At 49.4% G+C, this 25986-nt stretch overlaps 3 non-coding genes and 1 pseudogene across 3 annotated transcripts; all 4 read right to left on the bottom strand.

Annotated features, from left to right (window-relative positions):
* Positions 1-1227: 1227 nt before the first annotated feature.
* Positions 1228-1439, bottom strand: LOC120376594. The gene has a single exon (XR_005587451.1). It is a non-coding gene; the product is annotated as a small nucleolar RNA U3 (small nucleolar RNA).
* Positions 1440-7308: 5869 nt separating this feature from the next.
* On the bottom strand, positions 7309-7440 carry LOC120376614 (annotated as a pseudogene).
* Positions 7441-8832: 1392 nt separating this feature from the next.
* On the bottom strand, positions 8833-9049 carry LOC120376593. The gene has a single exon (XR_005587450.1). It is a non-coding gene; the product is annotated as a small nucleolar RNA U3 (small nucleolar RNA).
* Positions 9050-24435: 15386 nt separating this feature from the next.
* TRNAF-GAA lies at positions 24436-24508 on the bottom strand. Its single transcript has one exon. It is a non-coding gene; the product is annotated as a tRNA-Phe (tRNA).
* Positions 24509-25986: the final 1478 nt, after the last annotated feature.

Here is a 25986-nt window from a genome sequence, read left to right as displayed (position 1 = left end):
TGCAGCTCATCATTTCTGCTGGATGTCTGGGCCTCTGACCTGGAGCCACCATTTGCCTGTCTGGGTCTTTAATTGGCTTGCCTGATAGTCTAGACAGGACTGACTCTCCATTAGACAAAACTTAAAGAAGGGAATGATCTGGGGAGTCATTCCCATTTTTGTCCATGCACCCCCAGCTGATCTCACTGAGGCTGGCTGAGAGCACCCATGACAGCAGCTAATAGTACAGTCAATTTGCAAAGCAGCAGACAGTACAATGTGGCTAGCAACTATCTTTGCTAATTTGCAAAAGGCAAGGGGATACTACTGTGTAGCACTGCAGTACCATGTCTGTCAGCACCATCCAGTAGACATACAGTAACGGTGAAAAAAGGCTGAACGGGTTCCATGATTGCCGTGCTATGGCATCTGCCCGGGCAATCCAGGGAAAAGGGCACAAAATGATTGTCTGCCGTTGCTTTCACAGAGGGAGGATTGACTGACGACATTTACCCAGAATCACCCGCGACATTGTTTTTGCCCCATCATGCACTGGTATCTCAACCCAGAATTCCAATGGGCGGGTGAGACTGCAGGAATTATGGGATAGCTACCCACAGTGCAATGCTCCAGAAATTGATACTAGCCTCGGTACATGGACGCACACTGCCAAATTAATGTGTTTAGTGTGGCCACGTTCACTTGACTTTATATAATCTGTTTCCAAAAACTGGTTTCTGTAAAATCGGAATAATCCCATAGTGTAGACATACCCTGAGACAGCTTTAGAACCCTCTACCCACTATACAGCCAAGAGACAGCTACTCTCAGATCCTGTGTGGATTATCTGATGGGCTTGGGGCCAAGAGCAAACTGCGTACCCCCTGCCAGAGCAGGAGAAGTAAAAATAGGGGCTTCCTGAAAAATGGGAAGGGAAGAAGAGAGAAGCGGAGAAGCAAGTGGAAAAGGAAGAGAACATGTAGACACAGGACCCTACCTAAATTCTTAAATAGATTACAAGAAAAAAAGAGAGAGCAGCATAAAGAAATTTTAAAAAAATCTTTCAGTAAGTATTGAATTAGAAACCTTTAAAATACCATTTTCACACTACCTTTACTTTTCTTCTAAATTCTACCAAAACAAACTAAGACTTGCCACTAAACAGAACTGCACAAAAGCTTTAAATAAATTCAGATAACAGAAAAAAACCCAAAAACATTTATTTTTAAACTTGTTTTATAAGGACTAGCCACTCAGTCTGTGTTCTCTTCCCCTCAGCTTCCCAAAAGAAAAGCAAGAACACTCATCAATAGCAGATACATTAAAGCACCACTATCCACTCACTTCATGCTCAGAAAAGAACACTTTCTAACTCCTCATCATGGTTAGCAAGGTCAGATGCTTTCAACCACACTTCTCTAGTTACAAACTATAGAAATGATTCCTGAAAGTACAGTCTTAACAAAGCTGTGCTCAGCTACACACCCAGGCTAATGTGCGCAAGCTTTCTTCCCACGGTGAATGTTTTCATACAACAGGTTTCACCCCCAGATAATTAAAGACCAAAAATCTAAAACCAGGGTCCCATTTCATTAAGCACAATTGAGACAGCTTTAGAACACTGTCCATTAGAAGATGTTTATGTTGCTATTTACAGACACACACCTCCTGATTAGCATGTGGAGCTCCTAGCAACTAATCAAACCCTCTTGCTTTGCAATACCTCTCACAGGCTCCTCCGTACCAAATGACAGCCTGTCAGGCACAGACAATCCGGACAGGTCAGCCCTTTCTAGCATGCTCCGCAGCGGTTTCTCTCTGGCTTGCTCTCAAATTCATCTGCACTAGAAGTTTTTGCAGGGTTCTATGTTACCGGTGGTACCTGCACTAAATCAGTGGCTCTCAACCTTTAGAGACACCTGTACCCCTTTCAGGAGTCTGATTTCTCTTGCATACCCCCAAGTTTTACCTCACTTAAAAACTACTGGCTTACATAATCAGATGCAATATTTATAAAAATAAATCACTTGAATATAAGTATTGTACTTACATTTCAGTGTATAGTATAGAGAACAGTATAAACAAATCAATGTATGAATTTTAATTTGTTACGAATTTGCTAGTGCTTTCTATGTAGCCTGTTGTAAAACTAGGCAAATATCTAGATGATTTGATGTACCCCCTGGAAAACCATTAGATACCCCTGTTTGAGAACCACAGCACTAAATCACCCTTACTTTTAGAACTGGTGCCACTTGACCCAAGGCATTCTGAACCATTTCAGTGCTAGTAGACAGTGGCAACACAGCTGCACTAGGTCTGTTGTTTCTCCCTACACAATTTCCACTTGGAAAGAAGATATCTTCTGGTCTGACCCTATTTACTATTGTGAGCTGCATAGGCAACTTTCTCTGTGTTATGTGAGCAGAATCCACACACTATATACTACCTGTATGGCCCTGAGGATGCCACATCGGCTGCAGCTGCCGATTGGGCCACAAGTTGAGAATCACTAGTCTATAATTTTGCAAAGTCCATTGCCACAGGCTTTCCCCCCCATGGCTGCTGTGAGACAAGAGCACATGAAATTCATAGCAATATAAATATGAGTGAAACCACCCAAATATATTTACATAAAAACTAGACAGTCTCATTTTTTAAAACAAAGAAAAACACAGGCCACACAGGGAGTGGGGCAAGAGTCTCCAATGATTTATACCCTCTCCTACCCGCCATTCAGCATAAGAATTAACCTAAATGGATCATGACTATTTACATAGAGCATCTTTCTCCTACAAAGCAGAATAAGACAAAAGGTTGAGGCTGTTCCCCTTCACATTTGAGGGGGAGGGGAGAGGAGTAGAAGGATTTAGATGCTCAATCCACTTCAGATTATGAAAGAAACCAGACTATTAGGTTAGGTTCCAGGGAATTTTTTTTTACCAGACAAAAGAGTATAAGGTTTAAACAAACAATTTAATACTGATACACAGTGATGATGATTGTGAAGCTTGGTTGAGGTAGAGGAGTCAGAAGGTGGGATATTTCCCTTGCTGCTAAATGATGAACTAGCAATTGGCTGAGCCCTCAAGGATTAACTCTCTCACTCTGCAAGGCAGCAGGAATGGAGGGAGATATGCACATTTCCCTTAAGTACACTGCCTTGTTAATTAGATCAGCTTGCTGAGACCCCAGCTGCTGCAAGCTCTCTCCCTCCTGAGCCCTGCTCTATGGAAGATAGGGTAAGTGGGGTACAGGAGCAGGGGGTAGGGGGCACCCTGACATTAGCCCCCCCTTCCTTCCCTCCCCCCAGCACAGCAAGCAGGAGTCTGGGGGAGCAGCTCCAAGGCAGAGGGCAGGAGCAGCACATGGCAGTGGGGGGAGGGACATAGCTGAACTGGAGACAGCTGCAGCACAGGGAAGTTAGGGGAGTGGGGAGCTGATAGTGGGCTGCCGGTCCATCCTGGTCCCAAGCCCCCCTCAGCTAGCTGCAACGGGCTGCTCTTCCTGCAAGCAGTAGACAAAGCAGGCGGCTGCCAAACAACATTAGAAGGGAGCATTACACAACTTTAAATAAGCATTTTCCCTAATTGATCAGCAACATAACGAAACGTTAACCAGGCTGACTTTAAGTGAGGAGTTACTGTAGGAGGGTTTAGGTCAGCTCAACTACGTCTCTCAGGGGTGTGGATTTTTAATTTACCTCAGACAGAAAAAAAGAGAGTAACAGAAAAGAGAAGAAATAAGATGGGAAGGAAAACACCCAGTGGGGCATGGGAGATGTTGACATATGCAAATCCCTCATGTAAACCCCTCCCCCCCATGCCCTTCATTGTCTCCTCCACCCATTCCAGGGTTCTCCATGGCAGGGGTTCTGTGTGTTTGATTCCACCCATAGCAAGGTCCTCCATTCTCCCCAATGGCAGGGGCTCGGTGTGAGCCGGTTTTCTCCGCATTCCACCCTCTACCCACTATACGGCCAGCAGACAGCAACTCTCAGATCCTGTGTGGATTATCTGATGGGCTTGGGGGCAAGAGAAAACTGCATATCCCCTGCCAGAGCAGTAGGAGTAAAAATAGGGGCTTCCAGGAAAATGGGAAGGGAAGAAAAGAAAAGCAGAGAAGAAAGTGGAAAAGGAAGAGAACGTGCAGACACAGGAACCCACCTAAATTCTGAAATAGATTACAAGAGAAAAAGAGATGGAACAGCACAAAGGAATTTTTTAAAAAAATCAGTAAGTACCAAACTAGAAACCTTTAAAACACCATGCTCACACTAAATTTACTTCTTTTCCAAATCCTACCAAAACAAATTAAGTTTTGTCATTTAACAGACTTGTCAGCAAAAACTATAAATAGAATAATGTAACAAAAATACAAAAACATGTTTTTAAACTTGCTTCATAAGATCTACTCACTAAGACCCTACTCATTCCCTCACGGCTACCCAAAAAGGAAGCAGGAATGCTCATCAATACCGAACAGCAGCTATATTAAAGCAACACACGCTGCTTGTTTTGCTCTCAGAAGAGACACAATAACTCCTCTTTGTGCTTAGTGAAATCAGACGCTTTCAACCATCATTCCCCAATTACAATTTATAGCAATGATGCCTACATTCACTTTCAAAGCCCCAACCCCGGCTACAAACCCAGGCTAATGCGCACACGGTTTGACCCCACGGTGAGTGTTTTCATACAGCGGGTTTCACCCCCTGGGAACTAAAGGACACAAATCTAAAGCCAGGTCCCCATGTCATGAAGCACAATCGAGACAGCTTTAGCGCACTGGCCATTAGAAGATGTTTATGTCGCTATTTACAGAAACACGCCTCTTCATTAGCATGCGGAGCTCCTACCGACCAATCAAACCCTCTTGCTGTTACTGCCCGAACCTGCCCCGCCTCTCACAGGCTCTGCTCTGCCACGTGCCGGTGCCGCGCCCGTTTCCCCGCAGGCGGAGCCCCGCCCGGCGCAGCTCTGCCAGCCCAGGGCTGCAGCTGCTTCCCTCCGGTTCCCCGGCCCTAGAGACTTCGCGTGTCACGTTACCGGGGGCCGGCGCCGCCTCTGGCTGCTTCGAGACTGGAACATCCCGGGGAAAAACCAGATGGTCATTAGTGCCCAGCAGCAGCAGCCCCCGCCCCCTTCACCTCCTCGCGCTCCCCCAGCGCCTCCTTCCCGCTGACGGGGAGGGAGAGGAGCTGAATGCGAGAGTGGGGCATTGGGGAAAGGGGGGGTGGGGTGAGGTGGGGGCGGGACCTGGGAGGAGCCCGAGAGGGGGGCAGCCCCCCAGCACAGTGGAAACTCGGCGCCCCTACATCGTACTAGTGCAACCTCAACCGTTTAAATGCTGCAAAGCGGAGGCCGAGCAGCGGGATTTGATTCAATTGCTGCTCTCAGCACAATTCCCCAGCGCCCTGCACGGTGTATCCAGGAGACAGCAAGTCTCGAGTTTTGCAAGTATATCGCCACGATTTCCCCCCTTGAAACAGCAGCACCCATAATTCATAGCGATCTAAATATCAATAACTGTTAGTGAGCCTCGCCAAATAGTCTGGAGTGAAAGCTAGAGAGAGCTGGCATCGGAGTCAGGTACTGGACATATTTGCCTCCCTGGAGAGTGTTCTGTAACCATCTGTAGAGGTATAACAGGCATTTAACTAGTCTTTTCTCCTGAAAAGCGGGAAAAGGCAAAGGCTTAAAGCTGCCTGTAGGAGAATTTTCAAAGCCATACAAGTGATCTGGGCACTCAATTCCCACTGATTTCTAAACTGGTTTTCAAAATCCCCCACCACAAACAAATAAAAAAAAGGCTGATGAACAAACCCCTCACAACAACGCCTAGAAAAACTAAGTATTCTATAGATTGAGAAACAAAACCAGCTGTTATAAACTTCCCAAAGCATAATTTAAAAAGTCATATTTTAAAGCTTTTTCATTCATTCATTTAATACAAACCCCGCCCCCAGTCTATGCTGTCTCCCCCCCGCTTCTCCAGCGGGAAGAAGCAGCGGGCATCAGCGCCAGACAGCAGCTGCATTCTAGCAATCCCGCCTATTCGGTGCCGGATTGGAAGAAAACATAGTAAAAATCGTCCTCCAACAATCCCTTTGGAAAGCGCGTCTCTAGCTAAGCGCCGGCCATTTCTCCTGCAAAGACACCCTCCCTACTGCCAATCCCCGGCTACCCTGATTAACGTCGTAATGACTCGTTTTTTAAAACAAGTGGTCACGAAAGAAAATGGATCGGACCTTTTACAAACAGCCTTTTTGTCAACAGATGGCCACGTTCTTCACTGAAGTGGGGGGAGCACACTTTGTAGTTTGTCGAGTTTATTGCCCGCCCCCGAGGCTCCCAGCACCCCTCAATTCCCTCCCGCAAGCTCCCTATGTGCCCTCTCCCATCCCACTCTTTTTAGGGACTCCCTGAAATTCCCCCAATCTCAGACCTTACCAGAGAATCTCCTCACCCTTATTCTCCCCATACCAAGTTCCCCACACTTCTTCCCACACCAATGGCTCTGTTCACACCCCCATTCCCACTTCCCCATGGCAGGGACTCTGTGTTCCCTCTATTCCCCCATGCCGGGGTCTTTGTGTACCCTCCCTTCCCCCCATGCCAGGTTCTTCCAATCTCCATAGGACGAGGGGTTCTGTGTACCTCCACTTATCCCCTCGCTTCATTTCAGGACCCCCATTCTCTCCACCACTGTAGAGACTGTGTGCACCCCTATTTGCCTCTTCTCCCCCATTCCTCCCTCCTTCCCAAGTCAAGCTCTCCCAGTCCCCTTACCTGCCAGGGGTTCTGTGGGTCCCATTTTCTCCTCCCCCACTTCCACCTTACGCACTGTATTAAGGGCTCAGAGAGGCTCCGAGAAAGTTGCATACCAACAAACTGGCAGAGCATTAGGGGTAGAAATAGGGGCTACTCGAAATGGGGGAGAGGGTGGAGAAAAGAAGAAAAAGTGGAAAGTGGAGAGAACTTGCAGAATTAATATGCATGAATCTATAAGTTTAAACTAGAACGAGGGAGGACAAAAGAGAGGGACACTGCATAAAAAGGTGGACTTAGAAGTTTAAACAATTAGAGGTTCAACTAAGCAACTGTTTACATAAAAAACTGTTGTATTTTTACACTGCATTTTCTTCTCTCGTGCTATTAGAAAACTCACTGAAAAACACCCACATCCTCCCACAATACAGAAGCAATACATATACTAAAAATTAGTTACAATCACTACATCCCTTCTCTAAATATACACATCAGAAACAGAAGTTAAACACCAACTTCCAAAAAATGTTTTTTAATGTAGTTTATACAGACTAACCACTCAGTCTGTGTTCTTTCCCTTCTACTTCCCCAGAGAGAAGAAAGAAAAATCATCAATAACAGACAACAACTGCATCAAAGCAATACTGCTTACTTGCTTTACACTTAGGAAAAAGCACTTTAACTCATCCTCCTACTTGTCCCTGCCAGCAGGTAGGGGATCTTGGGGGACAATTACTGCACTGGTGGGGTGCAAAATAAACTTTATTAAGAAAATGCAAAAACAGGGAAAATTCAATAGTGAGGGGTGTGGGGTTTGTTACGGTAGACAATTGGGGAGGGGTTTCTTTTGGTGAACAGTAGGGGGGTTTCAATAGTGGGGTACAATACAGTAGGATACAACATGGTGGGTAACCAATTAACACTGAAATATAAATGTAACAGGTAGCTAACAATTTCTATGTAAAGGGTGTGTCACAGCAGCATATAACCAACTAACAGGTTTCAGAGTAGCAGCCGTGTTAGTCTGTATCCGTAAAAAGAACAGGAGTACTTGTGGCACCTTAAAGACTAAGGCCTGGTCTACACTACGCGTTTAAACTGGTTTTAGGAGCATAAAACCGATTTAACGCTGCACCCGTCCACACCAAGAGGCCCTTTTTATCGATATAAATGGCTCTTTAAACCGGTTTCTGTACTCCTCCCTAACGAGAGGAGTAGCGCTAGTATCGGAATTGCCATATCGGATTAGGGTTAGTGTGGCCGCAAATCGATGGTATTGGCCTCCGGGAGCTATCCCACAGTGCACCACTGACCGCTCTGGACCACAATCTGAACTCGGATGCAGTGGTCAGGTGGACAGGAAAAGCCCCGCGAACTTTTGAATATTTCCTGTTTGCCCAGCGTGGAGCTCCGATCAGCACGGGTGGCGATGCAGTCCGAAATCAAAATAAAAAAAGAGCTCCAGCATGGACCATGCGGATGTGATCGCAGTAAGGGCAGGCAAATCCGTTCTATCAGTGCTCCGTTATAGAAGACGAAATTCAGAATCATTTTTAAAAATTCTCCAGACAGATGCCATAGCAGGGACTCAGCGCACTGCAGCATGACAAGCGTAACGGAAAGCCAAAGAATCAAATGGACGCTCATGGACTGGAGGACTCAAGCTATCCCACAGTTCCTGCAGTCTCCGAAAAGCATTTGCATTCTTGGCTGAGCTCCAAGTGCCTCTAGGGTCAAACAAACAGTGTCCATGGTGGTTCAGGGCATAGCTCGGCAATGTACACCCCCCCAGGTGTACATTGCCGAGGGGTGTACATTGCCGAGAAGCGGAGAGGCAAGTGGAAAAGGAAAAGAACGTGCAGACACAGAACCCTATCTAAATTCTGAAAGAGATTACAAAAAAAAAAAAGGGAGAGCAGCATAAAGAAATCTTTCAGTATGTACTGAACTAGAAACTTTTAAAACACCATTTTCACACTACCTTTACTTTTCTTAAAGAGAACTGAACAAAAGCTTTAAACAAATTCAGATAACAGAAAAGAAAACCCAAACATTTATTTTTAAACTTGTTTTTTAAGGACTAACCACTCAGTCTGTGCTCTCTTCTTCTCTGCTTCCCAAAAGGAAAGTGGGAACACTCATCACTAGCAGACAGCAGATACATTAAAGCACCACTATCCACCCACTTTATGCTCAGAAAAGAACACTTTAACTCCTCATCATGGTTAGCAAGGTCAGACACTTTCAACCACACTTCTTTAGTTACAAACTATAGAAATGATCCATGAAAGTAAAGTCTTAACAAAACTGTCCTCGGCTACACATCCAGGCTAATATGCACAAGCTTTCTTCCCACGGTGAATGTTTTCATACAACGGGTTTCACCCCCAGCGAATTAAAGAACAAAAATCTAAAACCAGGTCCCCATTTCATTAAGCACAATTGAGACAGCTTTAGCACACTGGCCATTAGAAGATGTTTATGCCACTATTTACAGAAATACACCTCCTGATTAGTATGTGGAGCTCCTAGCAACTAATCAAACCCTCTTGCTTTGCCATACCTCTCACAGGCTCCTCTGTAGCACATGACAGCTTGTCAGGTACAGACAATCCGGACAGGTCAGCCCTTTCTAGCATGCTCCGCAGCGGTTTCTCTCTGGCTTGCTCTCAAATTCATCTGCACTAGAAGTTTTTGCAGGGTTCTATGTTACCGGTGGTACCTGCACTAAATCAGTGGCTCTCAACCTTTAGAGACACCTGTACCCCTTTCAGGAGTCTGATTTCTCTTGCATACCCCCAAGTTTTACCTCACTTAAAAACTACTTGCTTACAAAATCAGATGCAATATTTATAAAAATAAATCCCTTGAATATAAGTATTGTACTTACATTTCAGTGTATAGTATAGAGAACAGTATAAACAAATCAACGTATGAATTTTAATTTGTTACAAATTTGCTAGTGCTTTCTATGGCCTGGTCTACACTAGGACTTTAATTCGAATTTAGCAGCGTTAATTTGAACTAACCGCTCAACCGTCCACACCAGGAAGCCATTTAATTCGAACTAGAGGTCTCTTTAGTTCGAATTTGGTACTCCACCCCGACAGGTGGAGTAACGCTAAATTCAATATGGCTAGCTCGAATTAGGCTAGGTGTGGATGCAAATCGAACTTAGTAGCTCCGGGAGCTATCCCACAGTGCACCACTCTGTTGACGCTCTGGACAGCAGTCCGAGCTTGGATTCTCTGACCAGCCACACAGGAAATGACCCGGGAAAATTTGAATTCATTTTCCTGTCTGGGCACTTTGAATCTGACGTCCTGGCTGGACATCGGGGTGAGCTCCGCAGCACCTGCAACGATGCAGAGCTCTCCAGCAGAGGAGTTCATGTTATCTGTGAATAGAAAGAGGGATCCAGCATAGACTGACTAGGAACTCTTCGAGCTGATCGGTGTGTGGGGCGAGGAGTCTGTGCTTTCGGAGCTGTGCTCCAAAACAGGGAATGCGAAGACCTACGAGAAGGTCTCCAAACCCATGAGAGACAGAGAATACAGGCGGGATGCAACGCAGCGCCGCGTGAAAATCAAGGACCCCAGACAAGGCTACCAAAAAATCAAAGCGGCAAACGGACGCTACGGAGCCTGCCACCACTGCCCCACCAATGACCGTGGACTCTGACGATGGGACAGTGTCGACGGCCAGTTCCTCGGTGATGTTCGCGGACGGGGAAGATGAGGAAGGGTTTGTGGAGGACGAGGCAGGCGAGAGCGCTTACAACGCTGGTTTCCCCAACAGCCAGGATCTATTCATCACCGTCACGGAGATCCCCCAACCAGGGGCAGCTCTAGAGCCCAGCGGGGCAAGCACCCGCCTGGGGCGGCCCTTTCCCAGGGGGCGGCAGGCTGGGCCGGCGGACCTGCCGCAGTCATGCCTGCGGGAGGTCTACCGGAGCCCGGGGACGACCGGACCTGCCGCAGGCATGACTGCGGACGGTTCGCTGGTCCCGCGGCTCGGCTGGACCTCCCGCAGGCATGACTGCGGCAGCTCAACCGGAGCCGCCGGACCAGCGAACCGTCCGCAGCCGAGCCGCGCGACCAGCGGACCCTCCGCAGTCATGCCCGCAGGAGGTCCGCTGCTTCCGCGGCTCGGGGGCGCCTCCCGGGCATGACTGCTTGGGGCGGCCAAATTTGTAGAGCCGCCCCTGCCCCCAACAACCCTCCCCGGCCATTAACCTGAATCAGGGGAAGGAGCAGTCGGTAAGTGCTTTAACCATGTTAACTTTTATTCTTAATATAACAGGAATCTTAACTGTGTGAAAAGGAGGTCTCTCTAGATATGGGGATAGAACAGAAATCATCCTTGGAGATCTCCACGAAGCTCTCCTTGCGTTAATCGAAAAGCATCAGCAGGAGGTTCCTGGGGAGAGCTGCCTTATTGGGTGCTCCGTGGTAGCACAGTTTTCCGCGCAAGGCTTTCATGAGGTACTCAGGGAGCACTGCCTCCCCGAGCACGGCTGCATCTGGCCCTGGTTCGTGCTAGCTTTCACGCAGCATGTGCTCTCTATCTCCTTCAGTGACCCTCCTCAGGGTGATCTCGCTCGGAGACTCCTGCATCTAATTAGGGTAATTACTGTAATTTTACGCCTGGTCCAAAGTATTTTAAAAAAATCTACGGACAGACGGCATAGCACAGACTCAGCACGCAGCTGCGTGACGAGCGTAACGGAAAGCCAAAGAATATAATGGACGCTCATGGAGGGAGGGGGGAATGAGGACGCAAGGTATCCCACAGTTCCTGCTGTCTCCGAAAAGTATTTGCATTCTTGGATGAGCTCCAAATGCTTCTAGGGTCAAACACAGTGTCTGCGGTGGGTCAGGGCATAGTTCGGCAATTTGCGCACACACCCCACCCACCACCAGAAGTGAAAACAATCCTCTGTTGACTATTTAACATGTCACCCTATCTTTACTGAATGCTGCAGATAGACGCAATGCTGCAGCAGTCAACACCAACATCCTTACTCCCACCTCCCCTGCTATGGGTGGCTGATGGTGCAATATGACTGGTATCTGTTCTCATCATCATGAGCTTTTTGGCATGTGGTGCAGTGCAAAAGGACTAGTAACCATGCTGACTAGCATCTGTCAGGTCCCCCAATGTCATGTACACCTAATTTTTCATGGTAGATGGTGCAGTATGGTTGATAACTGTCTTCATCATAGCAACAGGGGGCTGAGCTTCATCAGCCCCCACCCTTCATGTGTAAAGAAAAGATTCAATTGCCCCTGGACTAGCAGCAGGATGCTGGGCTCCTCTCCTCCACACTCCTTAATGTCCTGTCTGGACTATCATAGCAGTTGGAGGCTGCCTTCCACTCATTTATCACTAACAAGTCACTGTGTCTTATTCCTGCATTCTTTATTACTTCATCACACAAGTGGGGGGACACTGCTATGGTAGCCCAGGAAGGCTGTGGGAAGAACGGAATCAACAGGTGGGGTTGTTGCAGGAGCACCCCCTGTGAATAGCATACAGCTCATCATTCCTGCAGGCTCTAACACAGAGCAGCTGTGCTCTCTGGTTCTATGATATTAGTGGCTCTCTAGTACACTTGCCTATATTCTAGGCAGGACTGATTCTGTTTTTTGATACTATAAAGGAAGAATTCCCTCAGGGAGTCATTCCCAATTTTGGCTTTTGCACCCCTGGCTAAAAGCAGCCAGGGGCACTTATGACAGCAACAGATAGCACAGTGCAAAAGGACTAGTAACCATGATCATCTTTTTACCAATTTATGGATTGGTAGATGGTACAGTATGGCTGGTAACCATCTCTGCTGTACGCAAAAACAAAAGCATGCTGCTGTGTAGCGCTGCTGAATCGCCTCTGTCAGCGGCATCTAGCACACATATGGTGACAGTCACAAAAGGCAAAACAGGCTCCATGATTGCCATGGTATGGCATCTGCCAGGGCAATCCAGGGAAAAAAGCCGCGAAAGGCTTGTCTGCCGTTGCTTTCCCGGAGGAAGGAGTGACTGACGACATTTACCCAGAACCACCCGCGACAATGATTTTTGCCCCATCAGGCACTGGGATCTCAACCCGGAAATAAGGCTGCGGGAACTGTGGGATAGCTAGGGAATAGCTACCCACAGTACAACGCTCCAGAAATCGACGCTAGCCTCGGACCGCGGACGCACACCACCGAATTAATGTGCTTAGTGTGGCCGCGCGCACTCGATTTTATAAAATCTGTTTTACAAAACCGGTTTATGCAAATTCGGAATAGTCCCGTAGTGTAGACGTACCTTAACAAATTTATTTTAGCATGAGCTTTCGTGAGCTACAGCTCACTTCTTCGGATGCATAGAATGGAACACACACATAAATATCTGCTGTCTGTGTGTTCCATTCTGTGCATCCGAAGAAATGAGCTGTAGCACACGAAAACTCATGCTAAAATAAATTTGTTAGTCTTTAAGGTGCCACAAGTACTCCTAACCAACTAACAGTTATGGATAAAATATGTTAAATAGGAAACAATTCTAGGTAAAAATGTGTCACAGTGGTGTAAATGTAGAATGTGAGTTGTATCAGAGGGAAAAAAAGTAACCAATGGGGTTTTATGCTAGATTGGGATGGGGAAGAGGAGCACAAGGCAAAGGCACTGCGGAGGGAGATTTAAACTTAGAGAGACACAGAGAACAAACAGACTGTAAGTGACTGGGGAAGCCCAGGGGGGAGGGGGGCTGACAGTGGGAAGACAGACTTAATCACAATTATACAGAACACAGCAAAATCTTATCTATGATCTAACTTAACCAAGACTACACAAATTAGCAAGTAACAAACACAATGCAACAATTCTCTAAGCCTAACTTAACCACAGCTATGCAAAATGAAATTACAATTTATCTAGACTAAAGGCTAAACCTAACCTAATGGGTGCACCTTATACTAGGGGTAGTTCCAGAGGGCACAGTGGTGTGTGCCCAGTGGTGGCTGCAGCAGTGGGGCAGCTGCAAGCAGGCTTATTTCTAGCAGCAAAGGCGCTGTGGAGCTAGAAGCAGATTACAGATACAGACCAAGGAGTTAGCTTGGGTCTGTCTGCTGGGGAAACAAGGCCAGCAGCTAAAATAATAAAATAAAAGTATAGAAAGTTTCTCAGAAGGATTCTTACCAGGGCAGCAGCAAAGGCAGAGACAGGAACAGCAGCAGCATCAGAGGACACAGAGAGGACTCAATTCGCTTACAATAATCAGGAGATCTCCAGGCAAAATTCATTGTTCGTGGGAGGGGAGTTAAAAATGGGGGTATGCTCAAAAATAAAACGAGAGCGGAGAAAGGACCCCCCAGAACCCCTGGCTGATCAGACCAGGCAGCAATGCAGAAACCTTTCTGAGGTCTGATCAGAAAATGTCTGGTTATAAAGGCAAACTTACGCAGTTTCCCACCAGTAATCCTGATAGGCTCCCTCTCTCACAGGGGAGGAGACACAGGGAAAAACTGCAGGTAGGCACAGGACATGCCTGGGCAAGTTCTGAGCTCACAGGTATGACTCATATGCTCAGCTATGTGGCCACTTTAGGTCTTGCAGCTCTGGACATTGCCTACCCTATACCAAGCCCAGGTTTAACACGTTGATAACAGGACTAACCCTTTGAACAGGGCAGTGGTCCCACTTAGCACGCAGCACAAGTGGCCATCCCTTTGAGAAGGGCAATGGCTCTTGGTAAACGACTTAAGGGGCCCTCCCTTTGAGAAGGGCAGTGGCCCTGGTAAACAACTTAACAGCCAGGGAGGGGCAGCCACAGGAGGAGAACAAAAACAAAATGGAGTAAGGGGACAGCGGTAAGAAACAAAATGGAATAGGGGGATAGCTGTAACAGACAAAATGGAATAGGGGGATAGCTGTAACAGACACTACTTAGGGAGACCAATCACTTTGTGTTAAAACAACCTCCCATGGCTATAGTCTAACGTCTAGAGTGCCTATATTTAGTGGTTACAGTGTGTAATTTAATACATCAAATCTCACTATGATCACAGAGACAGCGAGACTGACAAACAGCACACTGTATGCATGTCTCATTGTGGCACCTAACATATGAAGAAACTTTTTAAAATGCCTCTTTAGCTTCTGTTACAAATAAACGTTTTCTCAAATTTCACCAATCACTTCTTCTAACTAAGAGAGGAACACCTCTTCAGCCAATCAGATATTTCTTCCATAGCTTGTACTCACAGAGGCGGGACTAACAAACTGGAACTGGCTACGTTGGAATGATGCATCGGAACAGTTACGCACAAGAAGCACACATTGCAAGAGCCAAAGGTGCTAACGTGCTTCAGAAGAGATGTACACACTAAGCAATCTGCTCTTAAAGCAATGACGTCTGTTCCCCAGAGATCCCTGTTAGGCCTGCTCTACACTACGTGTTTATACCAAATTTAGCAGTGTTAAACCGAATTAACCCTGCACCCTTCCACACACCAAAGCCCTTTACCCCCAATCGGGGCTATTGCAGATTGTGTATTCCTTATGCCACCCGATCTTAAACCGGCTTCCCAGCTCCCAATGGGGTCCAAACTCCAAATAGATCCCTTTTACCCTCTATAAGCTGTAAAATCCTGTGACCAGGGCAGCTGCCTAGCAGCCTGCGCATCTGCCTAGCAGCCTGCGCATCTGCCTGCCAGCGCGAGAGCTCGTAAGGCACTAATCTGGATAGTGGCGGCTGGGTGGTAAGAGGATGAAAAGCTACCAGAGTGGTGCAGTGGAAGTGTGCTGGGCCCATAGGTCAGTGGATCAAAACCATCCTCTACTACCTGTGTGCTCATTTGTTTTCCCTCTGGGCCTTCAAGCGAGGCGGTGACCAGCAGAGCACCAAGAGCCTAGGCCGTGAGGCAAGAGGTGGCTGAGGTGGCGGCGGCCTGCCAGGGAGCTCCCCGGCACCTCTGGCTGCCTGGGCTGAAGGCAAGAGGCCTGAGCGTGGCGAGGGCCTCCTGTCCCGGCCTGAGGCTGCAGTGCTTCCTGGTCCCCTTTTCCCACCCACACCGGCAGGCGGCTGCTGCGGGAGAACACGAGGGAGGCTCTGGGGGCGCTAGGCAGCGCTGTGTGTGTGGCTGTCAGGGGAAAGAGCCGAGGCTCCCGACTCGACCTGCCATTGACTCGCGTGGCTCTGCGCGCTGTCAGCCGGGGCAGGGCGGGCCAGGCTGCGGACGCGACTCAGACTTGGGCCGCATGGCCGCGCTTTCCGGACGAGGCACGAGGCAGGCCAAGAGCTTTGCACAGCGTACAGGGAAGTGGGAGGGAGGCGTCTTTGAGCCGGCCTGTCTCGTCCACTTCTCCCTTGCTCCTTGGGCAGAGGCAGGAAGGGAGCGAAACGTTCCCGGCTGAAGGTTTTGCGCTCGGCCTTGAGGATTAAGCCTAAGCCTCTGGCGTGGCTGCTTGGAGATGGGCTTTTGCAGCGTGGCCCCCCACACTCTTGTAGGCAGCAGGTGACCCCACTGTGTCCAAGAGGGAGCCTTCGAGGCGGCAAAAGGGGGACAACACGGCTCCCAGCAGACCTTGAGGAGCCCACAAGGAGCCTTCAGTGGTATCCCTGGGGGAGCATAACCCCCCCTCCTTTCCATTAACAGCTGAACTCACTGACCCATGATACCAGAGAGAGACACCTACCAGCAGCTGGTTTGCCAGGGCCGCTGCCCAGCACCCTGCAGCGCTTCCTGCCAGTGCCAGAGCTAGCAAGGCACTAGCCTGGAGCCAGGGCATCTAGGTGCTGCTGAAGAAAAGCCAGCAGAGGGACACAGTTGGAGCGTCCTGTGCCCAGCACACAGAGATCAATCAATCAAAACCCTTTTCTGCCAGCACCAGGCCTCCTGCTTCTTACACGGGGCCTGCAAGCGAGGGGGCGGCTGGCACAGCTCCAAGAGTCTAACCTGTGAGGCAGGAGGCGGCTGACACCCGCAGCCTGCTGGGGAGCTCCCAGAAGTTATTAATGGACAGAGACTCCTCAATGCCCTTAGTAACAAGGGTTTGGGGTTCCCCAAGGCCAGTAAGGGGGTCACTATGTCTGTCTTATAACCCTGGGTGTAAGGTCGCAAGTCTAGGGGCTTGGCTACACTTGCAAGTTAGAGCCCATTAAAGCAGCCCCGGGTGCCCTAACTCCTGAGGTGTCCACACTCACAAGGCACATGGAGCGCCTGGGCTCTGCAGCTGGAGCGCTCCTGGTAATCCACCTCCATGAGAAGCATAAAGCTCACTTTGCCTCGGCTGAAATGCCCAGGTGTGAGTGTGACGACGTGTTGTATTACTGCACTGTGATTGGCCTCTGAAAACGTTCCATAATCCCCTGAAGTCAAGTGCCCACTGTGGTCATTATTTTGAAATCGGCATGCGGATATTCCCTTTCAAAGCTCTGTTTCCAACAGCCGGCTGCTTATCTGCTCCGGGACAAAGCAACCATTACTGGGGAATGCTGCTGCCGATGATGCAGGGTCTGTGTGTGAGAGAGAGAGGTGGGGGAGGGGTGGTCTGCTGCTCTCTGAACTTACAAGACAGCATGCTGACACACTCTCAGACCCCCAAAACACACTGTCTCTCCCCCCACATACACACTCCACCCCCGCCCCCCATTTGAAAAGCACATTGCAGCCACTTGCACACTGGGATAGCTACCACAATGCACTGCTCTCTGTGGCATTTGCAAGAGCTGCTAGTGTGGCCATTCCAGTGCACTTGCAGCTGTCAGAGTAAACACACAGCAGCATTTTCCCTGCTGTGGTCTCTGAGGGCTGGTTTAACTCCCAGCGCTCTACATCTGCAAGTGTAGCCAAGCGCTAAATTTGCCAGGCCAACCTACATAACACCTAACATATTTGAACCTCTTCTTTTCACACCGTTGCTCAGTCTCATGGGCTGCTTTGTCTCCAGACAGATCCATTCTCTTTCAGAACAGCCTTGCTCTTTCTGTCTGTGTCAGAGTAAACACTCTCCTTCACTCTATTCTCAGACAAACACTAGTATTAACTGTTTGCTACTGATGGGTTTAGAAAGCATTTGTCAAATGGAAGATGCTGTTCCTGGAGGACTGTTCTGAAGATCCAGTACTTTATACAAGAAGAGAGCAGTTTTTCACCCCAGATGGGGCTTGAACTCACAATATCTGGTTTAGGAAGCTAATGTTTTCGCCATTAGGCCACTGAAGAGCAGTAGAAAGATAGATGGAAATTCCCTCTCATAATTGCACATTTCTCACATTCACTCAGAAGCCAAATACCCCATTTAATCGCCTTACAGAAATGTCTGCATCCCCTGGCAGTGAGGCAACTGGGCAGGTCGCTGACAGAGCTGAGCACCACCTTTCTGCCAGCCATCGTTAGAGAAGAACCCCACCCTGGAGTCACCCCTCCCTCCTTCAGCACCTCCACAGCTGTGGCTCTGAGTGGCAGTAGGATGATTAGAGGGTGAATCCGGGGCTGGAAGGGGGGTAAGGTCGGCCTGTAAGGAGTAACCAGGTGGGGCAGACCCAGGGGGAGGCTGTGGGCTGCTGGTCAGTTTAGATCAAAGCTGCACAGCGACCTGACACCCAGGGTTCTACCTCGTCAGGAAAGCGCGGCCATGCGGCCCAAGCCTGAGCCACGTCCCGGCTGACGACGCGCAGAGCCACGCGAGTCAATGGCAGGTCGAGTCGGGAGCCTCGGCTCTTTCCCCTGACAGCCACACACGCAGCGCTGCCCAGCGCCCCGAGAGCCTCCCTCGTGTTCTCCCGCAGCAGCCGCCAGCCGGTGTGGGTGGGAAAAGGGGACCAGGAAGCACTGCAGCCTCAGGCCGGGACAGGAGGCCCTCGCCATGCCCAGGCCTGCCTCTTGCCTTCAGCCCAGGCAGCCAGAGGTGCCGGGGAGCTCCCTGGCAGGCCGCCGCCTCAGCCAGGAAATAAGGAAAAGGGGATGAATAAAGAAGTCAGGAAATAACAAGGAAATGAAGAGGTTTGTCGAATGGGTTTCTGCCCCATTTACCATCTTCTCAGCTACCGCTCAAAGTTAAAGACCTAAAGTCGACCTATCGGCATAAGTACAGATGGTTAGATGGGAATTAAAAGGAGCTGCTGTCACAAGTGTTAGGTGCCTGCAAGCAGCATGCAGAGCATTTAAAAACAACGCAATTAGAGGCCTGGTCTACACTAGGCGTTTAAATCGGTTTTAGGAGCGTAAAACCGATTTAACGCCACAACCGTCCACACTAGGAGGCACCTTATATCGATTTTAATGGCTCTTTAAATCGGTTTCTGTACTCCTGCCCGACGAGAGGAGTAGCGCTAATATCGGTATTAACATATCGGAATAGGGTTAGTGTGGCCGCAATCGACGGTATTGGCCTCCGGGAGCTATCCCACAGTGCACCACTGACCGCTCTGGACAGCATTCTCAACTCGGATGCACTGGCCAGGTAGACAGGAAAAGCCCCGCGAACTTTTGAAATTCATTTCCTGCTTCGACAGCGTGGAGAGCTCATCATCACAGGTGACCACGCACAGCTCATCAGCACAGTTAACAATGCAGTCTCCTGAGAATCGAAAAAGAGCCCCAGCATGGACCGCTCGGGAGGTACTGGATCTGATCGCTATATGGGGAGAGGATTCAGTGCTAACAGAACTGCGTTCCAAAAGACGAAATGAAAAAGTATTTGAAAGAATTTCTAAGGCTATGACTGCTAAAGGCCACAGCAGGGACTCCGTGCAGTGCAGAGTGAAAGTTAAGGAGCTCAGACAAGCCTACCAGAAAACCAAAGAAGCAAATGGAAGGTCCGGGGCAGGTCGAAAAACATGCCGCTTCTATAATGAGCTGCATGCAATTTTAGGGGGCTGCGCCACAAGTACCCCACCCCTGACCGTGGATTCCGAGGTGGGGGTTGTAATCTCTGCCATGTCTGAGGATTATGCAGACGGGGAAGATGAAGAGGAAGAAGAAGAGGAAGACCTCGCAGAGAGCACACAGCACTCCGTGACCCCCAGCAGCCAGGAGCTTTTTATCACCCTGACGGAATTACCCTGCTCCCAGCCCTCACAAGCAACTATTCCAGAGAATGACGCCCTGGAAGGGAGCTCTGGTGAGTGTACCTTTGCAAATAGCAAACAGTGTTTTTTAAGCAAGCCTTTTTTAATGATTGATTTGCCCTGAGGACTTGGGATGCATTCGCAGACAGTATAGTTACTTAGAAAAGTTTGTTAACATGTCCGGGGATTGAGAGGAAATCCTCCAGGGACATCTCGATGAAGCGCTCCTGTAGGTACTCCACAAGCCTTTGCAGAAGGTTTCTGGGCAAGGCATCCTTGTTCCTCCCACCATGGTAGGACACTTTACCATGCCATGCATGTAGCAAGTAATCAGGTATCATTGCGTGGCAAAGCATAGCGGCGTATGGTCCCGGTGACTGCTGGCATTCAAGAAGCATCCGCTCTTTATCTTGTTCTGTTATCCTCAGCAAAGTGATATCGTTCAGGATAACCTGGTTAAAAATCAGGAATTTAAGTAAGGGGGGTGGCCATTTTTCTACTGGGTTCGTGGAATGCAGCAGCTTAAAAAAACCACTTTCCTGCACGTAGCGGGGGGAGGGGAGGTGAAATGCCGATGATCTTTTCTGTTTGGTCACCGGCGAGGCGATCTTCCCAAAGCTACCGGACAAGCAGTGGGTGGGGGAAGGTTGTTGATTAGCAGGGAGCTAGCGTGGTATTAGCCATGCGTTGGGGGGGGAGGGGTAAATCACTGAGACAGTGGCTTACCATGGCCGCATGCAAGCTGAATCCTGATGCCTGGACCTGTGTCTGAGATCTGTAACCCCAGAGATGCAAGCAGTCACTATTAAGATGAAAAATGCGACCTTGTAGGGAAATCACATGTGCTATGTAAGGTGAATAGTGCTTTTCACTGTGAAAGAGTATAACCATTGTTCTGTAAAATGTATCTTTCTAAATATTTATCTCCCTCATGCAGCTGCAAATTTTTCAAGCATCCCTCCTCCATCCCAAAGGCTAGCACAGATAAGGCGGAGGAAAAAGAAGACGCGAGATGAGATGTTCTCGGATATTATGGAAGTTACACGCAATGAAAGAGCTCATCTGAATGAGTGGAAGGACGTGGTTTCAAATTACAGGAAAGAGGCCAGTGAACGTGAGGACAGGAGGGATGAACGTGAGGACAGGAGGGACAACCGAGATGAGAGGTGGCGGCAGGAAGACCGGCAGGAAAATCAGCGGTGGCGGCAGGAAGATCAGCGGTGGCGGGATGCAACTCTGGGGCTACTGCGTGATCAAACTGACATGCTCCGGCGTCTTGTGGAGCTTCAGGAACGGCAGCAGGATCACAGAGTGCCGCTGCAGCCCCTGTATAACCACCCTCCCCCCTCACCATGTTCCTTAGCCTCCTCACCCAGACGTGTAAGAACGCGTGGGGAGGCTCTGCACCCGCCCACTCCACCCCCGTGGACAGCCCAACCAGAAGGATGCCGTTACTCTGAATTTTTTTTTTAATGGCCTTCTCCATCCCTCCTTTCCTCCTCCCAAAGCACACCCTTACTTCTCTCCCTCTTTTTATAATGAAAAAATAAAGAATAAATGCTTTTAAAATGAGAGTGACTTTATTTGCATAAGTAAGCTGTACTCGAAGGGGGAGGGGGAGTTGCTTACAGGGACTGAGTCAATCAAGGGGGTTGGGTGTTCATCAACAAACACAGCAGTCACACTGTACCCTGGCCATTGATGCAGCTCGTTTTCAAAGCTTCTCTGATGCGCACCGCTTCCTGGTGTGCTCTTCTAATCTCCCTGGTGTCTGGCTGCGCGTAATCAGCGGCCAGGTGATTTGCCTCAGCCTCCCACCCCGCCATAAAGGTCTCCCCCTTACTCTCACAGAGATTGTGGAGAATACAGCAAGCAGCAATAACATAGGGGACATTGGTTTGGCTGAGGTCTGAGCGAGTCAGTAATGTGCGCCAGCGAGCCTTTAAACGGCCAAATGCACATTCCACCACCATTCTGCACTTGCTCAGCCTGTAATTGAACAGATCCTGACCACTGTCCAGGCTGCCTGTGTATGGCTTCATGAGCCATGGCATCAAGGGGTAGGCTGGGTCCCCCAGGATAACGACAGGCATTTCAACATCCCCAACTGTTATTTTCTGGTCTGGGAAGTAAGTCCCTTGCTGCAGCCGTTTAAACAGAGTAGTGCTTCTGAATACGCGAGCGTCATGAACCCTCCCTGGCCATCCCGCGTGGATGTTTGTGAAACGTCCCTTGTGATCCACCAGTGCTTGCAGCACCATTGAAAAGTACCCCTTCCGGTTTACGTACTGGGTGCCCTGGTGCTGCGGTGCCAAGATAGGGATATGGGTTCCATCTATCGCCCCCCCCACAGTTAGGGAATCCCATTGCAGCAAAGCCATCCACTATGGCCTGCACGTTTCCCAGAGTCACAACCTTTCGTAGCAGCAGCTTAGTGATTGCTTTGGCTACTTGCATCACAGCAGCCCCCACAGTAGATTTTCCAACTCCAAATTGATTCCCGACTGACCGGTAGCTGTCTGGCGTTGCAAGCTTCCACAGGGCTATCGCCACTCGCTTCTCTACTGTGAGGGCTGCTCTCATCTTGGTATTATGGTGTTTCAGGGCAGGGGCAAGCAAGTCACAAAGTTCCATGAAAGTGCCCTTACGCATGCGAAAGTTTCGCAGCCACTGGGAATCGTCCCACACCTGCAACACAATGCGGTCCCACCAGTCAGTGCTTGTTTCCCGGGCCCAAAATCGGCGTTCAATGGATAGAATCTGCCCCATTACCATCAGGATCTCCAAAGCGCCGGGGCCCGCGGTTTGAGATAATTCTGTGTCCACGTCCTCATCACTGTCATCGCCGCGCTGCCGTATCTGCCTCTTACTCGCCTCGGTTCGAAGGTCCTGGTTCAGCATATACTGCACGAGAGTGCGCGAGGTGTTTAAAACATCCACGATTGCGGTATGGAGCTGAGCAGGGTCCATGCTTGCTGTGCTATGGCGTCTGCACGGTTCACCAAGCAAAAAGGGCGCGAAACGGTTGTCTGCCGCTGTCAGGGAGGGAGGGAGGGGTGAGGCTGTACCCAGAACCACCCGCGAAAATGATTTTTGCCCCATCAGGCACTGGGATCTCAACCCGGAAATGCCAAGGGGCGGGGGAGGCTGCGGGAACTATGGGATAGCTACGGGATAGCTACCCACAGTGCAACGCTCCAGAAATCGACGCTAGCCTCGGACCATGGACCCACACCACCGATTTAATGTGTTTAGTGTGGCCGCGCGCACTCGATTTTATAAAATCTGTTTTACAAAACCGGTTTATGCAAATTCGGAATAGTCCCGTAGTGTAGACATACCCAGAGGCTCAGATGAAACGTTTGCCCTAAATTAGAAATGACAATAGGACGATCAGCAGAACACCACTCTAGGTAAACGGCAGAGTAATGGAGGCTGTTAGAGGCAAAAAGTCATTCCTCAAAATTTGGAAATCAGATCCTAGTGAGGATAATAGGAAAGTGCACAAACTCTGGCCTGTTAAGTGCCAAAGTGTAACAAGTCAGGCCAAGAAAGAATCTGAGAAGCAACATGCAAAAGACAAAAAAGCTAAGCAGAAATACGGTCAGTGCGAGTCCTGGTCTGTCCCCGCAGAAAGGTGAACCCCCTCTGTGGCTGGAGTGAGCTCCTCTAAGCCGACCTCACTACAGACCTGCGCCAGGTAGTGCTCATTGTAAAAATGTTTCCTCTGATGGTTGGGAAAACGGGACCAGCGGTGCTCAGGCCGGCTGACATAATTAAAATCCGCCCCCCCGAACAACAAACATCATGCAGCCCAGAGGAAGGGAGCCTTTGATCTTTCCTCTCATGCCTTAACTGGGGACCATACACACTAATATAGCAGTAACCAGTGCCACAGAGCACAAAGCCCACCAGTAATACCCTCCCTGGTGGGAGCTCCAGCCCCTTCTGTACTCGCACCGCGAATGTGAAAAACAAGACTCCAGCCCCATCGTTCTTCCCTGGCCAGGAGGCCCTTCCTCCAGTCACCCTCTGCCTATTGAGCTACCCTAGAGTTGTTAATATGCATTTCCTGAACACTCACCATGGCGAAGTCCAGCTGCTCCAAGGCACTGAACATCAAGCGCCTCCTCCTGGGCCCCCAAATCCCTGCCACCTTCCACAGGGCCACTTTTACAGATTCCCCTTCCCTGGCACTGCCCTTGCTCAGCTGCACAGAGGAGTTTTCATCCCCAATCCCTGCCTGTCACTGCCCAGCAGCCCTCTGGCACCATTCCTGAGGGTCACCCTACCTTGCTCTCTTCCTGCCATGTTGGGAAAGACAGCTCCCATCTCTCCTTGTTAAAAGTCAGGTGGGCCAACTAGGGGCAGAAGCCCATTCTATGTTTTCCTACTGCAGAGCCCAAGATCAGAGACACGCTTTCAGTGCCACCCAGAGGGGAGGCAAGTGGGGCAATTTGTTCCAGGCCCCACAGGGGCCCCATGAGAATACAGTATTGCAACTTTTTTTAATGGAAGGGGCCCCCAAAATTGCTTTGCCCCACAGCAGCTCTGCTCACCTTGGGTGCAAGTACCACTGGGCTGCCAGAGAACAAGCTGCCCCCCTGTACAAAGAGAATGAAAGAACCTGTCAAAGCCTGGGATTGAACCAGGAACCTTTAGATCTTCAGTCTAACGCTCTCCCAACTGAGCTACTTTGGCAGCTGTAGAGCAGTATTTTGGCCTGTTGCTTCTCTGTCCTGGATGTTTTTGCAGCAGTTGCACACAAAAAGGACGTCATTGTGAGGTGCCCATGAAGACAAGACTCGCTTTTTCCTGCCTTGCTCAGCTTGACTTCCTGCCTCACCCTAGTGCCCCGGTTGACCTGGTGGTGGAAGGGGACTCGGGGCCAGTGGCGTGGGGAGGAGGTTGAGCTGGACCCTGAGCTAGATTAGACAATGGCGGCAAGAGTCTGGCCACCACTTGCCACCCTCCCCCTGCCCCATTGTCCTGGCTTCCCCCACTGGGCATCATTTCAAGAGGGAAGTGGGGCTTCTGCCTCCCCTCCCCGATTTTCACACCGCAGAGGAGTGTGAACAGGAAAACGAATGGCTGCTCCACACCCCCACCGGAGGAACCCAACATAACCTCAGGATTAAGACCTAAGGACTCAGGCTGAGAACTGATATAACTCCACTCATCTGGGATTTAACAACTTGTTTTCCATGGAACAGGGCCAGATCCAGCGTTTTTCCTGCCCCAAGCATCAAAAAAAAAAAAAAAAAAAAAAGAAGAGTCCACAATCAATGGCAGCTCTACTTTTTTCGGCAGCAAGTCTTTCCCTCCGAGAGGGACTGAGTGGGCCAAATTGCCTCCCCTCTCCGTTGGCTGCCCCAGGCACCTCCTTGCTGTGCTGGCAGCACCACATGATGTAGCAGGTGATACCTAACCCAGGTGGGGACATGACCCCAGACACCTCATTCAAAGGGCCTCTGCCATGTGCGGATTCTCTGATGTTCAGAAAGGGACGAGTGAGTGTGGAAAATGCTTCACTAACACCTCAGCGCTTTCTAAACATCAGAGAATCCATACAGGGAGTGGCCCTACGAATGCCCTGTGGGAAAAGCTTCTCTTGGCACTCAGCCCATATGAGCCATCAGAGAATCTGCCAGGGAGACCAACACCATAAACACCTCTAGGGCTCGCCAGACTTTTTTTCTTTAATATTTTTTCCTGATTCCCAGACAGTAACTTTTGAAGCTGTTTGAACTGTTTGCAGCACCGTTAGCCCTCAGTCTGACCAGATGAGTGACCCATTTTTGCCTTTTCCAGTTTGCCCAGTTTTGAGGTGGGCCCATTTGTCCCTCTTCTGGCCTTTGTTCTGTTTCCCAGGCAAATTGGTCACCTGGCCTCCACCTCTCTCTTTGTTCTCTGAAGGACAGAAATCCACAGCGTGTAGAGGTCAAGCAGAGGAGTTTATTACACACAGCGCTGGTGGAGTGTCACCTTGCTTATTAGGCTCAGAGACACTGTCAGTCAATTGATTACAATAGAATATATAGGTTTTCCATGGGTGGGGGAAAGTGATGGGGAAGGCAGTTCCACACTCCGGGACAGGTTTTGCAGCAAGACAAGATAGCACAGTAGCCAATGGTTAACAGGTTACATAATGTCTCCGCCCATGGTCTCAAGTTAGCAAG

The sequence above is a fragment of the Mauremys reevesii genome, linkage group 12, assembly GCF_016161935.1.
Source record: "Mauremys reevesii isolate NIE-2019 linkage group 12, ASM1616193v1, whole genome shotgun sequence".
NCBI classification, from domain to species: Eukaryota; Metazoa; Chordata; order Testudines; family Geoemydidae; genus Mauremys; species Mauremys reevesii.
The sequence above is the reverse complement of the archived record's forward strand: the minus strand, read 5'-3'. Positions and strand labels throughout refer to the sequence as shown.